The 8,203-nt window shown below is 41.2% G+C and overlaps 1 long non-coding RNA gene across 1 annotated transcript; it reads right to left on the bottom strand.

The window, feature by feature from the left end:
* Positions 1 to 1,627: 1,627 nt before the first annotated feature.
* Positions 1,628 to 6,207, bottom strand: LOC120573124. Its single transcript, XR_005641639.1, has 3 exons — positions 6,053 to 6,207; positions 5,409 to 5,482; positions 1,628 to 3,217 (listed from the first exon to the last, which is right to left on the bottom strand). It is a non-coding gene; the product is annotated as an uncharacterized LOC120573124 (long non-coding RNA).
* Positions 6,208 to 8,203: the final 1,996 nt, after the last annotated feature.

The raw sequence follows: 8,203 nt of genomic DNA, 5'->3' as shown, positions 1-8,203 counted from the left end.
GCTGCTAGCACAAACAAAAGGCTTACTGACATGTAAAAGGGCCAGTTTCTCAAAAGGTTGTTTGCTGAGCTCAAAAGGGGCATGTGAAAAACGTGTTCTAGAAATCACGACAGTGCTTCTCACGATAACTCACGGATGAACAGGTTTGTGCTGACTAAGGGCTGACAAGCTGATGATAAGCACACGTTAACAGTAAAAACAATGTGAGACTAATGCAAATAAAAATGATGAAAATGTAATAATACAACCCCCCAAAATGGTAAAAGTAGATAAAAAAAACAATAAAATAGAGATGGTCCATTACCATTGTTTCCTTCCCGAGGACTGATCCGATACCAGTGTGCCATATTTTTCATTATGTTTTAACAGCTGTATACTACTAACCCTGTATGGATGTGATATGATTGCTATCTTTGTTGTTAAACTCTTTGTGAAGCATGAACAAACACAAACAATGAACGCCACAGAACTTTCTTTTATTATCCAGTTTGACAAGTCAGTCATAACGGAAAAAGAACGTAAATAAACCACTTTAAAGTAGATTTTCTTCAGGGCTAAATTAAGTGGTGTCAGATCGGTGCATTAACTCCAGTACTGAGGGAGCGGGATATATAAACGCCAGCATGCAGACTGAAATCACTGGACAGAGTGGTAGTGGTGGTAGAAATACAAGTAAAAGTACCAACACAACAATAGTTATTTGAAATCCTTCTTCAGTAAAAGTTAACAGTAACAAGTATTATCAGTAAAAGTAGTTGATACATTGTTATGTACTGTACAGTATGACAATATTGGATTGTTAATTCTGATGCAACAGTGTGTAAACTGTACAGCTGAGGTGGAGCTGCTTTATTGACTTTAGAACCAGTTGGCCTTTACTCCAGTGGTTCCCAACCCTCTCTACATATGTCACAAGAGGCATCTGGGTGGTTGTCAGATGATTATGGTGTAGGAAAGTCAAGAAAACAAACAGATTTTCAGACTTTTCTCTAACTTTGTTTTGCTATGAAATATTGGACACTTATACCTCACTTATACCTTTTTTGTTTTTTAAAGGTCCTATGACATGCTGCTGTTTGGATGCTTTTATATAGACCTTAAAAGAGACTTCAGATACAGTATTAGGGGACCCCTAATACTGTATCTGAAGTCTCTTTTATATAGACCTTAGTGGTCCCCTAATACTGTATCTGAAGTCTCTTTTATATAGACCTTAGTGGTCCCCTAATACTGTATCTGAAGTGGCCTGCCACTTTGCTTGTATGAAAGCCATGATGTCTCTCTCTCATGGGGGGGCCAAATTCTCTTGGTGGGCAAAGCAGAGAAAGGGGTGGTAACCTTGCTCCTTATGACCTCATAAGGAGAAGATTCCTGATTGGTCCATCTGAGCTTTCATTTTCTCAAAGGCAGAGCAGGATACCCAGGGCTCAGTTTACACCTATCACCATTTCTAGCCACTGGGGGGCCATAGGCAGACTGGGGGAACTCATATTAATGTTAAAAAACCTCATAAAGTGAAATTCTCATGCCATGGGACCTTTAACGACTTTGAAACTGAAAATTTTCTTGAGCTAGGACAACTTAAACAACCCCCCCCCCACCCCACCCACCATAAATGTGCACCCATGTCTTCCACAAACCTAGGGAAAACACTGTAATGGTATTCTGATCAATTCATGCAAAGATAAAGGGGGCACCATCTTGAAACCAAAACGTCAAATATAAGTTCTCCTTTTTGGTTTCTGTTTTTCTTTTTCACAAAGGAGAACACAGGATGGGATTTACAGTGTGTGCTGTAGCAGACGAGAAAACTAAATGTAGGAGAGAGTGGGATTAGACATGTGTTTGTATTGATTTCATTTTACATTCCACAACTGCACAGTGCATATTCAGGCTACAGTAAGCCTACATTATCATATAGTAAAGAAAGGAAAAATGTTTGATAGCTGAGTAGCTCTGCTTTAAGTCAGCCAAACCTGCATCACATGTGACATGAACCAAAGAAGGTGTCATGAGTGAAAATAATCCAATTTCATTTGTAACATTGTGATCTCTGCATCATCATCATCATCATCATCATCATGTGGCTTCATGAGGATCTCAGAGCCAGTGCAAGAGAGATTTCAACACACAGAGGAAGTGAGTAATCGCTGTGTTATGGGCTCTCAAGGACAGGAGGGTGGAGCAGGCAGAAAGACAAACATAACAAGCTGCGGGCTTCAATTCTTCCTTTACTGTTAATTCCAGGTATTTTGTTCAGTCTTGTCCCCCTAAGTCTTTTTTCATGACACACTATATTCCCTGATGCAGAATGGTCCGTGTACGACACATGGCAAAGCGTTCATATTCCTGCACGGATCTGCTAGATAGAGGAGCTGCTGTGGTCGAGGAATGTGCTACGTGTCAGACTGCACACAGAATCCTGTTCAAGCTCAGAAACAAGTTCCTCCTCACATCAGCCCAAGCTCACAGTCACACAAACACACAACTGTCACACCAAAATATGTGACAATACAGACATACTGCTGACGTTAGTTCTGTCTCTTTCTTTTGAGGTAAACAGAGGCAATAAAGTGTGTGTGTGTGTGTGTGTGTGTGTGTGTGTGTGTCTGTCGGGGTGGAGCCATGCAGGCTGATCTCTCCTCACACGAACAACGGCATCAAACGTGCGCTGCTGGAAAGATCTAGAACAAACATATTGGTAGCTGTTCATCAGGAATACACTGATAACCATAACTAATACAGATTTGGATTCAGCTTCAGTCATGCAAAGTACAAATGTAAAAACAGTGCGAGTAGTAAGCTCGCCACTTCAAATCAGAATCCAGAATCATACGTGGAATGTGCCTTGGTGATTGGTGCATACATACAGTACACAAACAGACATAAATGTTAATAAGAAATAAAGTACAGAAACAAATGTATTCAAAATAGCTGTTAGTATAAGAAAAAGCAGGCTGATTGGGCTGAGTGCAGAATGCAGAATGCAAAAAAAAAAAAGTGCTAGTTTCAGGGTCTGTGGAGACTGCAGGGCCCGGAGCAGCTGCTTGTTCTTGTGCTACACCCACTCCACTCCACTCCACTCCACTCCACTCCCCTGCAATCCTTTATGATGACAACCTGCGACTGAACACCCTAAACAAAGCACGCACACACAGGCCCATTGCACGGATACGGTGAGCGAGAGGGCGTTGGTCCAGCAGGGGCTGCAGGAATCCTGTCAGTGTACATAAAAGTTAGTAGCCGCTCATGGGAAAAGAAGATTGTGAACTATTTTGGAGAGATAGCTCAAGATTGCTGCGTCTTAAATAAGGTGGAAGCGGGGGCGATTTTAGCCCTTTTTCAGTTCTGCTCTACGGGATATCACAACATCGTGAAACTAAATCCAGAATATTGATGCCTAGATCATTCAGAAAAACATTCAGAGCCATTTTCAGAAAACTGTCAAAATTGGTCAAAATCGCTTAAATCTAATATCCGATATCATTTGTAAAACCACCTTGCCTTTGTAGTAATGGCCCTGTGGCTCGCATTAAAGGATGTTTATCAGAATTGTTGGTGTCTTTGTAGTTACATAAATCAGTGTTTCCCCTAGCACAATGGGTCAAAATGATGTTAAAATGCACAGTTAGTACAGTAGAATAATGTTTAAAAAAGTATCACGTTACAAGGCTGACACCCGGGTAGCAAAGTTGTTAGGGTTAGGGTCATGTAGAGGTTTATTCCTCCACGCAGGGGACCGGGGGTTTGAATCCGACCTGCTGCAGGTCTTCCCCCTCTCTCTCCCCTTTCATACTGTCCTGGTGATTAAAGGCAGGAAATGCCCAAAAAATTATCTTAGAGAATGGTTCCAGGCACGCCTAAAGCTCTGATCCTAGAATCGCCCCTGGGTGGAAGACAGAGCTTACGCAGCTACGCAGACCTAACCTCAGCTAAGGGGGATTCTTCTCCCACTGGGGACCAGCATACTGCACAATGCGTTTGTATTTCTGTCACTCTCCACCAGGCTCAGGAGCTCAGCGATCTCCATGTCAGCTCAGGGATATGAGCCCACACTGAGCCACACTGATGTGGGTTTAACGCTCTGCCTGTGCCCCCGAGAGGCTGCACGCTTCATCTGTTTGAGTATTTAGTGAAGTAGGGGGGGAGAGGGGTTCTGTGTGGGGACAGGTTTTGACCTGATGCAGTCACAGTAGAGGGCGCTGTTTTCCATTCACTGACTCATGGGTCACAAAAAGGGATTTCTTTTCGGCATGTTGGCAACCTGGCAGAGGTGTCAAAAGTATTCACATTCATTACTCAGGTAGAAGTATAGATACTAGGGTTTGAAAAGACTTCTGTAGACCTCTGTCTTTTTACTCAAGTAAAAGTGTAAAACTAAACTACTGAAAGTATAAAAGTAAAAGTAATTTAAGGGGGAAAAAATGCCATTAGGGACAAAAGCTTAGCCCGCCCCCACAGGGGCCTATAGTGCACTACCCCACCTCCACAAAAAAACATTTTCCTAAAGGCCATAATGACTATAATAATGTTATATTAAAATCATACGTGCAAACTCAGAAGGGCTAAAAAAGGTGACACATCTCTTCTGTGTTTTTCAGACAACGGCAGCTACAGTCTGGTGTTAGGATCCTCTCTACAGACACACTTTTACACCGTTTAGCTGTCAGCATTTTAACGTGTTTACTCCAGCTGCTAGCTAAGTCCTCCTGTTTGCATTCAAGGCCATCCACTACCTCGCCCCCCCACATATTTGTCTGATCTCCTCCAGCGTCCCACTCCCTCCCGCTCCCTCAGATCCTCTTCCTCCATACACCTGTCTGTCCGCGCCGCCCGTCTCACCACCATGGGGAGCAGAGCATTCAGTCGCTCTGCTCCCCGTCTCTGGAATTCATCACCACCCCAACTCAGAAACATTGATTCATTCCCCCATTTCAAAACACATCTGTTTAAAACTGCCTATTCCACTTGATGTCAGTTGCTCTGGCTCTTTCTGTTGATGTTATTGTTGTTGTATTCTTATTATTTGCTGTTTTTAAATGTCTTATGTATCCTTGAGTGCCGAGAAAGGTGCCTTTAAATACAATTTATAATTATTATTAGATCTAATGTTTGTCTTTGTTAAAATTATCCAGAGTAGTGGCACAGGGTGCAATAGGACATGGTACCAGAAAAAAAGCACATTCTGACAGCCTCAAAGATCAATTATTGTCCAAAATATCTTGAATCAAGTCTGTGTTTCTGAGTGCATTGTTTTTGTATGACATTATTAAATGTATATGTTGTGGGTACATAGTGGTGGTTATGTTTATACTTACTTATGTTTATTCACATAAAAAAATGATGTTTAATTATCATAGCAATCTGATTCAAAGTGCTATTAAGGGAAGAGTTACCTGTACACCTACCTGCTATGAGCAGGGCCTGACTGCCTGTTCAAGCCCACTCCTCGAAGGCAGCTATTGTCCTGCACATAGAAAACCTGGGAGCAAATAATACAGCCGTCATATTTAGTATGCTATGTGCATTATAATATAACGTTAGGAGAACTGGCACAATGCCCAGGGCGAGAGGTGGGGTGTGGCTAACAGGGGTCCAAAAATGTATTTTTATTTTTTATTGTATTGATTTATTTGATAGGGACCATGCATATTTATGAAAATTGTTGTAAAAAAAAACGCCATTTAAATATGCCAGAATTAGTAAAAATAACTTCATCTGCAGTCCCTAGGCAGGTGACACAGGACTAACATAAAGACAGCCAGCAGTCATAAAGCATTCATTCACTATAAATTAAAAAGTACACATAATGGTTGAGATATACATTGATAAAACAAACAAACAAAACAAAAATACATGATGACAAAGATGTTATTCATCCACCTCTATACTGCATTCAATTTAACAGTGAAAGTGTATAGGTGATAAAATCTGGGACAGTTAAAAGTGAATGCATCTCTGGTTTTCTTGGAGCCACTTTTTAAGTGAGTTTTAAAGGTGTTGAATGTAGGACTTTCTCTTATTGGGAGGGACAAGTTATTCCAGAGTTTACCTGCTAATGTTGACAATACGCTTTGTCCAGAAGAAGTCACCCAAACAGGTTAACCCAGCTATAGTCTTCCAGTTACTCTTCCCTGATTCCGCTGGATGCATGTCTTTTCGACGATGTCCGTCCCCTTCCTCTGTCTCTGTGTTGGCGTTCTAACCTCCGGCTGATTTGTGAGGACTATGGTTAACTGCTCCTCAGATCTCTGCAGGGTAAATCCAGACAGCTAGCTAGACTATCTGTCCAGAGGTGTCAAAAGTATTCACATTCATTACTCAAGTAGAAGTATAGATACTAGGGTTTGAAAAGACTTCTGTAGAAGTTGAAGTATCAACTCAAGCTTTTTACTCAAGTAAAAGTGTAAAAGTACTGGTTTCAAAACTACTTAAAGTATAAAAGTAAAAGTAATGTAAGGGGGGAAAAATGCCATTAAGGACAAAAGCTTAGCCCGCCCCCACAGGGGCCTATAGTGCACTACCCCACCTCCACAAAAAAACATTTTCCTAAAGGCCATAATGACTATAATAATGTTATATTAAAATCATACGTTCAAACTCAGAAGGGCTGAAAAAGGGGACACATCTCTTCTGTGTTTTTCAGACAACGGCAGCTACAGTCTGGTGTTAGAGTCCTCTCCAGTGAAATACAGACACACTTTTACACCGTTTAGCTGTCAGCATTTTAACGTGTTTACTCCAGCTGCTAGCTAACGCTAGGCTAACGTTACCTGCTGCCAACTGTAGTGTTAACTAGCGTCCCGTGTGGCGATGTTTCAGTTCCCTCTAACGTCCGTTTTCGGAGCATCAGAGAGAAGCGCAGGCATTTCGGTGACACCTAATAAGGCACCGAAGTCCGCGTTGCTATTCGGTCCGGTAGATAACGGTTGTTAAGGCACCGGTGGCGTGTTAGCACCGGGTCTGTGCAGGTGCGATGGATCGCATACAAACCAATAGGGTGTCGGAATGGTATATGTTTATACTTCTCATCCAACCACAATCAAATTCACTCTCTCCGGATTTATCTGGATAGGTTTTTGGTTGTTTTTGTGGTTTTTTTTTTGAACGATGACAAGCCAGAATGATAACAAGCCGAACTGAAATAGGAGTAACGAGGCTATTTTTAAAATGTAAGGAGTAGAAAGTACAGATAATTGCGTGAAAATGTAAAGAGTAGAAGTAAAAGGTCTGCTGTAAAATAATTACTCCAGTAAAGTATAGATACCCAACATTTCTACTTAAGTAAGGTAACGAAGTATTTGTACTTCGTATCTGACCAATCGAAGTTTTCTGTTGCACGACTAAAACAACTTTTGAACGTACACACGTTCCACCAAAACATGTTCCTTCACGAGGCTATTTTGCAGCGGCACCGTGAGAAGCTTAGCTTTGCCCAAGACGATTGTGATTGGTTTAAAGAAATGCCAATAAACCAGAGAACGTTTTTCTCCCATCCCAGAATGCTGTGTGGACTTGCTAAACCCTCCTCCGCAGCGCTGTGAAAGAAGGTCTGGCAAAGGGAGACAAACCCAGCTATGACTGTATCTGTTCTCAAACTTTTCAACAATGTACCTCCTTTGAAATATTTGACCAGCAAAAAAACATTTTTGGTAGAAAAAAAAAAAAAGCCTACATAAAGAGGCATTATACAGCTCTGCGCCATCAGTGTCTGATATACTAAGCAACAATATTGTAACTGAAAAACACTTAAAAGCTACCTTTCGAATATTAAGAATCACTAAATTAATGAATTACAACAGTGTGAGGAATTACGCATGATTGATATTTTCTGAATTACCATTTGAAAAAAATCTCACGTACCCCCTGCAGAACTCCAAAGTACGCCTAGGGATATGCGTAGGCTCACCCCCTTTTGAGAAACACTGAACTAATGAATAATAATCTTTCTCTGCTGCATCAAACTGTCAGTGTAAATGAAGCTACAATGAAAATGCAGATTTAAATCACAAAAAAAAAAGTTTCTTATCTCTTTTACAAGTCACAAGGGCTCATTGTGATCCAATCAAAGCAGCTTTCTCAGTTTTTGGACAGGAGACTGAGAGACAAGCTCTTATTTTGTTCTGTGTCCTGGGTAGCTGAATGCTCACACAGATGTTCTTACCATGTTTGTCTTGTTCTACTGAAGTTAAAAACGACTTCA

The sequence above is a fragment of the Perca fluviatilis genome, chromosome 2 (genome assembly GCF_010015445.1).
Source record: "Perca fluviatilis chromosome 2, GENO_Pfluv_1.0, whole genome shotgun sequence".
Lineage (NCBI taxonomy): Eukaryota > Metazoa > Chordata > Actinopteri > Perciformes > Percidae > Perca > Perca fluviatilis.
The sequence above is the reverse complement of the archived record's forward strand: the minus strand, read 5'-3'. Positions and strand labels throughout refer to the sequence as shown.